At 42.4% G+C, this 7,738-nt stretch overlaps 1 protein-coding gene across 2 annotated transcripts in view; it reads left to right on the top strand.

Moving 5' to 3' along the window:
• The window catches only part of THRAP3 (thyroid hormone receptor associated protein 3), a 49,598-nt gene that overhangs the window by 16 nt on the left and 41,844 nt on the right, over positions 1-7,738 (top strand). For both annotated transcript variants that reach the window (XM_015572839.1, XM_006777295.2), the window contains exon 1: positions 1-71. This exon is cut by the window's left edge and continues 16 nt beyond it. The gene's annotated coding sequence lies outside the window, so the exon portion shown is untranslated. The remainder of the gene's footprint in view (positions 72-7,738) is intronic.

The raw sequence follows: 7,738 nt of genomic DNA, 5'->3' as shown, positions 1-7,738 counted from the left end.
CGGGCGGGGGCGAGGCTTGGGCCGGTTGTGCCGTTGCGAGGCTGCAGCTGCGATCGCGGCCGTGGGCCCAGGTGAGTCCCCGGGTGGGATGTAGGGCCGTTTGACCGGTTCCAGTCATTTCATCTTTTATCTTTACCTCGCGGTGGCCGGATCCGGGTCTCCGGGCTCGCCTGGCGCGGAGCAGCTCCCCGGCGCTTACCCCCTGGCCTCCGAGCGGGGCCCGCGTCCTCCGGCTCCTCCCCCTCCCCGCCCTACTGGGCTCCCCCGCGCTCCGGCCTAGTTCCTCAGGACGCTCAGGGCTCTTTTCTCCGGAGCAGTTTCTGCCTTCCTTTCTCCTCCTCGCAAGCTGTCTGGGAGCGCCTCCCCACCCCTCAGTCGCATGAACCAGGTTATTTGGATTTCTTTTCCCGGAACTCTTGAGTGCCCTTCTCTCTCCCTCCTCCCCCGATAGTCTCCATTGGCCTGGTTCTGTCTTCCCCTAGGGCGCATGTGGCTGGCACTCAGTAAATGTTAGTACCTCTTCCGTCCTTTCTGCCGCGTGGCCATGGGAGGCAAGGGCCAAATTTGTCTGCCTCGGGAACATTTGTACGCCCACGTTTATTTCCATCCCTTGAGCTGGAGGTGAGGCCGACTTGACTTGCGTTCCAGTGATAATCTGCGTGTGTGCTGCTTACGTGAGGCAATTTTTTGCCTGCCTTCGCATCTAACCAACTTTTTGTCAGCTGTTCTTTTTGCCTTTGTGAGCCTGAGGGGAGGAGCATGGCGGCAGAAGCTGGCGAGTAGCGCTGGCGCCCCGAAGTTGGAAGCCATCAGGGGTAGTACAGTGTTTACGGGGAGGCTGTTAATTGGATAGAAAGAAGGGCCTGGGGGAGTGTGGGAAGCCTGGCGGGGGAGAGCCCTGAGGCTTCTGGTGGCAGCACTAACAGAAATCCCCTCGATTCAGCGCGCCCGCAGTCAAAATCGGGCCCTGCTAGCTTTTGGTTTTAGGTCAGAGGGCTTCACTTCCAAGTGCCCCAGTTTCCTTATCTGCGAAGTAGCGGTGAGTAACGGTGGCCACTTTATAGGATTATTGTGAAGGTTAAATAGGTTAAATTGAAAACGGCTTAGCTTATTATCTAATATGTATTAAACACTATTATTTTTGTCACCATCATTTATAGGATTTCTAAGTTGTGGGTCCAGAGTGGAAGGGCATGTATCACACCATTTTCCTTCCCTTTCAGGTGGTCCTCCCTTTTTTTGTTTGTGAAAATACTGTCTGTAGTAAAAAATAGTGTCTGTAGTAGTCTGTCCTGTTATCTCGATTCTAGACAGCCTTATCAAGAAAGATCCAAAAACGGCTGCTGCCATGAACAACTTGTGGAGCGAATTGGGCTTAGTTTGCTCTTCACTGGGAAATGTGTTTCATGGCCTGGTGTACACCCTGTGGCGATATCAGAAACATTTTTTGGCAGCTGTTTAGGCTTGCTTGGATTTTGTAGAAGAGGTGAGTTGGAGTTCCTATAAGAAACTAACAAAAAACCCTTTATGTCCAGTACAATTCCATCTTTTTTTTTTTTTTATACCTTTCACAAGAGTGAAAGCTCTTCAGTTTTGGAGACTACAGTCCAGTTTGTAAAAATATATTTCTATTGATTTCAGGGAGGGACAGAGGGAGAGACGGAAACATCAATGATGAGAGAGAATCATTGATTGGCTGCCTCATGCATGCCCCCCAATGGGTATCCAGCCTGAAACCTGGGCATGTGCCCTGACAAGGAATTGGACCTATGACCTCCTGGTTCATAGGTTGACACTCAGCCACTGAGCCACACGGGTGGGCTACAGTCCGTTTTTTGTTTTTTGTTTTTGTTTTTGTTTTTTATTTCAGAGAGGAAGGGAGAGAGAGTGATAGAAACATTAATGATGAGAGAGAATCATTGATTAGAAACATCAATGATGAGAGAGAATCATTGATTGGCTGTCTCCTGCACATCCCCTACTGGGGATCAAGCCTGCAACCCAGACATGTGCCCTTGACCAGAATCAAACCTGGGACCCTTCAGTCCACAGGCTGACGCTCTATCCACTGAGCCAAACCAACTAGGGCTACAGCCCAATTTTTTTTTTTAAGGGCATGATAGTTTATTTTAAAAACCGGTACCACACTGATACAGTCCAATTTTTAAAACTTCATTTTAGCACAGCGATTTTGCTCAGTGTTTGACCATCAACCCATGAACCAAGAGGCCTCTGGTTTGATTCCTGATCAGAGCATATGCCCAGGTGGTAGCTGGATCCCCAGTAGGGGGCGTGCAGGAGGCAGCCAATCGAAGTTCCACTCATTGATGTTTCTATCTCTATTCCTCTCAAATAAATTAATAAAAATATAAAACATTGTATTCACAGATTTCTTTAAAAAATGCATTTTAGAGAGGAAGGGACACAGAGAAACATCAATCAGTTGCCTCTCACACGCACCCCAATTGGGGGATGGAACCCGAAATCTGACCCAGAACAAACCCATCACTATTTTGGTGTACAAGAGGATACTCCAACCAACTGAGCCACTGGGCCAGGACAGATTTATTCATATTTAGCATTCCCTGTAGCTTGAAGTAGAGCACATTTTAGCCAAATAATGAGATTATTTAGGAATGTTTATCACTGATTTCATAAGGCACATTAAAAACATTTTCCTTAGGCCGTAACTGGCAAGAAAAGTCAGAAATCAGAGTTGACTGGATGGAGTTTGTGGCTTAAGGTTCTTTAACAGGTAAAAGGTAGCATGATGATGTGAAAGAACTGCGACACAGAGTCAGGGCCTTGGGTAAATTCCTTTTTTTGTTTTAATTTTATTTTAAAAAGTTTTAGCTTACTGAATTTTTAGAGAGAGTGGAAGGGGAAGAAACATCGATTTGTTGTTCCACTTTTTTCCCCCTGTCCTCTTCCCTCCACGCCCTCCCCCCACTTATTTATGCATTCATTGGTTGCTTCTTGTATGTGCCCTGGCCAGGGATCTAAACCTTGGTGTTTGGGCATGATGCTCTAACCATCTGACTACCCAGCCAGGACCTCCCCCCCCAACACACACTTTTTAAAATATATATATATACATATATATTTTTTATTGATTTCAGAGAGGAAGGGAGAGGGAGAGAGAGAGAGAAACATTAATGATGAGAGAGAATCACTGACTGGTTGCCTCCTGCACGCCCCCCACTGGGGATGGAGCCTGCAACCCAGGCATGTGCCCTTGACTGGAATCAAACCCTTCAGTCCACAGGCTGACACTCTATCCACTGAGCCAAACTGGCTAGGGTCCCCCTTTTTGGGGGGCTGTTTTTCTCCTGTAAAACTAGGGTTGTGTGATATATCCCTAGGAGTGCTTCCAGTTCTTAATTCTCTATGACTGTAATCCTAGTCATATTTGTTCAAAACTTTGTTCTGGTTCAGTGTGTTTGCATCTAGATTGGGTTGCATCATGGTCTCTTAGTCACAGGACTCTCTAGATCTTGGATTAAAGCCAGTTGTATACCCCTCAAAGCTATACACCCTATCCATGATCTGAAGATAATGAACTTTCTCTTTATTCTAGCACTTCAAGTCACAATTCTTTTACAAATAACTATTTCAGTGAGATTAGAAATAGATTCATAAAAGTTCTGAGTGTAGACTACAAGTTGTGTTGGCCAGGTTCTCAGCAGAATATTACTGAGCAGAGATAAACTCCTCTGTTGCATTATAAGTACCTGGGAGGTTTTCTGATTCATCTTTGTGCTTTCAACAGTGCCCAGTGAAGGAAATTAACAATTAGTTATTATTTTAGTGCTTGCTAATTACTAGGAACTGTAGTCAAATTTCAATGTTCTCATTTAATCATTGTAGCAGCTTGTGAGGTAGTGTTACTCCTTTTTTATAGATTGAGAAACACGCTTAAAAGAGTAAAAGAATGTGTTTTATTTTGTTTTTAAGATGTCTTTAAAAACTGATTTTAAAGAGAGGAAGGAAGAGGGAGAGAAACATCCACTGGTTGCCTCCTTCATGCTCCCTATTGGGGAATGAGCTCACAACTTGGGCATATGCCTGGCCAGGAATCAAACTGGTTATCTTTGGGTGCAGGGACAATACTCAACCACTGAGCCACACTGGCCAGGGCAAGAGTAAAAATGTTTTAAATTCGTTTTTCTGTGACACCAGAGCCTGTAATCTTTTTTACCTCAACATACTGCTTTACAAAGACATTTTTCATAGAGTGAATGTTAGCTTAGTGAAGTATTTGTAAAATGTTTAATAATCTTCTATGTGCATTGTTTCAGGCTTTTATGTTAGTATTTTTAGAAGAGAGAATAGCCAGTCCTTACAGGCCAACTGAATATCTTATTAAGAGGACATCTCAAGGCAACCAGTGGTTGGTAACTGTTCCAAAATAAACTGTGTTCCAAAATAAAACATTAAAACCAGTGAGGAGGACTAGAAATTGGGGATAAGGAGGGAAGAAAGAGATCTCTTTATTATATACTCTTGTACAGTTTCAAATATTTGCTGCGTATATTTTTTTCCTTTTTTAAAACTACATATGCAACAACATAGATGAGTCTTGACATTATTATGCCAGGTGACATAAGCTAGACATCACAGGACAAATATTGTATGATATGACTAATGAGGTACTAGAATAACATTCATAGGGACACAGTAGAATGGTGGTTGTGGGCGATTACTATTTAATAGGTACCTAATTTTAGTTTGGGAATATTAAGGTATTCTGTAGATGAATGATGGTGATGGTTGTGTAAGTGTGAATATATGTAATGCCACTGAACTAAACTATGCACTTAAAAATGGCTAAAATGGCCCTGGCTGGTGTGGCTCAGTTGGTTGAAGCATTGTCCCAGGCACCAAAAGGTTTCCTGGTCAGGGCATATACCTAAGTTTCAGGTTCAGTCCCCAGTTGGGGCACATATGGGAGGCATCCAATTGATGTCTCTCTCTTTCTCTCTCTTCCCTGTGAGCATGTCCTTGTGTGAGGGTTAAAAAAATGTTTAAACTGGTAAATTTTCTGTTAGGTATATTTTATGATAGTAAAAAGAAACTGTAATTCATTTATTTGTCATTGAACACACATGTATCTAGACACTGGGAATCAAAAAGGAGTTTGATCTGGTAATTACTATCAATATATTAGCATAGTAATATTGCTGGACCAATAGTTTTCTAGAAAGTAGAGGCTTCAGTTGTCGGGAAATGGTGGTAGCTTATCGAAGTTTTGTAATGTGATTAAAAAGATGGTAAATTCTGGGAAGATAGCTGTTATGGTTTCAGATAAGATAGTCTTATCCTCTGGTGGATGACTAAAAGGACTCAAATGAGATGTTATTTGGTCCTGAGTGTCTCTGCATTGTGTGAGAGCATGATTTTAAAAATCATCAGTCTAAGTAGAAACTGTCATATGCACAGATGGCATGTTGATCCTTCTCATGTAAACTGAGAACCTGTGGTACAGAATAATGGTATCATTTAGGACGCAGACGCATTCAGCCTGCAGTCAAGTATAGGCTTGTGTTTATTACCAGAGTGTATTGCTTAAGAGGTTTTGAAGATGTAATAAGCATCATATATTCTGATTCTGCCATAAAACCAAGTTCTGAATTGTCAAGAGAAAAAAGGGTAATTGTTTAATTGACCATACAACTGACTACCCCTACCAGCTGGTTGAAGTCTTTTTTTTTTTTTTTAATAGATTTCAGAGTGGAAGGGAAAGGGGGAGAGAGAAACATCAATGATGAGACAGAATCACTGCTTTCTCCTGCTAGTCCCTCACTGGGGATTGAGCCCGCAACCCAGGCATGTGCCCTTGACTGGAATCGAACCCGGGACCCTTCAGTCCGCAGGCTGACATGCTCTATCCACTGAGCCAAACCAGCTATGGCTTGCTTTGTAATTTTCAATAGAATGGATTTACAGACATCAAATCTGCAGCTTAAGCTAATTTCCATAGCCATTCAATATTCAATAATAGTGTTTAAGGGCCGTTCCTTTTGTTTAGAAAAATTTGAGATTCAGCCCAGAGCTAAAAAATAGAATCACAATAAAATTTTACTGCTGTTAACACGTTATGCGCCATGTTAATCACTAGTGACTGACACTATCTATACTTTCTGTTTGGACCTCATCACTTTCCAGCTGCCAGCATATCGGTGAAATTGGATATCGAGGGCTAAGTGGAAAGGAAGATAAAACAGGCTTGGCGCTTAACATGTTAAGCCAATCGAACTGCTCTTTGGTAGAGCAGTTTAAGATTTACCTATTATTGACTGATGATGGTAAAGTCTACAAAATTGAATTGAGAGTGAATGAGTCACGCTTGACAAAACTGGCTCAATATAGGATAGCTTAAAATTTTTTTTGCAGAGTACCTGCTGACAGAAATAGTACAGAATAATCATATGCTTTAAATACTGTGCATTTTAACAAGCTTTGTAAATTTGTCTAACTAAGCCCTCTCCACACATTTTTACCAGCATCATTTCTGACATGTATTGAATTAGTGTTTTCTCAACTTAAAAAAATATATATATTAGTATATATATATATTTATATATATACATACATGTACATATATATTTCAGAGAGGAAGGGAGAGGAAGAGAGAGATGGAAACATCAGTGGTGCGAATCTGCCTCCTGCACACCCCTTACTGGGGATCGAGCCCATAACGCAGGCATATGCCCTTGACCATGCCCTTGACCGGAATTGAACCTGGGACCTTTCAGTCCACAGGCTGATGCTCTATTCACTGAGCAAAACTGTCTAGGGCTCTCAACTTCTTTGAAAAAATTCTTGCCTGTTGTTGTTCCATACAGACTCTTCATAGAGGCTAACTCTTCTGTCACCTCAAACTCAATATTAACGTTTCCAATAAACAACTGAGCAGTATCAAAAATTGCTTTCGGCCCTAACTGGTTTGGCTCGGTGGATAGAGCGTCGGCCTGCGGACTGAAGGGTCCCAGGTTCGATTTCGGTCAGGGGCATGTACCTTGGTTGCCGGCACATCCCCAGTAGGGAGTGTGCAGGAGGCTGCTGATCGATGTTTCTCTCTCATTGATGTTTCGAACTCTCTATCCCTCTCCCTTCCTCTCTGTAAAAAATCAATAAAATATATTTTAAGAAAAGATTCAAGTTGTTTTAAAAAAATTGCTTGCAGATCATCAAGAGCCAAAGAACACCACTCAAAATCATTTGCCTTTTTTTCTTTTTAAACAAATGCCTAATTTTGGAACAGTTTCAGATAATCAGAAAATAGTACATGTATACCACACATGCATTTCCCCTGTTAACAGCAGATAGAGGCCGAGAAGTATACCTATGACTGTCCAAATGACACAGGCAGGACAAGTTGGGGTGGTGGTGCATAAACACTGGTGGCAGGGACGACTCATGGCTTCAGGTGTCTTCTTTTACAGAATAACTAAGGGCCAGAGCCTCATTTGTATCTCCACCCATTGGGACAATGGAAAATTGAAGACTTTTTGGGATGATAAAGTTCTTGCCAATGTCCAAGAAGAGGTTAATAAGAAAGAAACATGATGGGATACTAAAATGGAAGATTTGTGTGTGTTTGGTTAGGATTTTAAGGATGGATGAATTGGAATAGTTCCTTAATTCAGTGAGTTGTAGAGTAAGCAGTTCTCAGTCCTATAACTGTCATCAGGATTTCCCTCAAACTGATGTGAGTCCCTGTGCCTCTGCAGTTAGA

The sequence above is a fragment of the Myotis davidii genome, unplaced genomic scaffold, assembly GCF_000327345.1.
Source record: "Myotis davidii unplaced genomic scaffold, ASM32734v1 scaffold88, whole genome shotgun sequence".
Lineage (NCBI taxonomy): Eukaryota > Metazoa > Chordata > Mammalia > Chiroptera > Vespertilionidae > Myotis > Myotis davidii.
The sequence above is the reverse complement of the archived record's forward strand: the minus strand, read 5'-3'. Positions and strand labels throughout refer to the sequence as shown.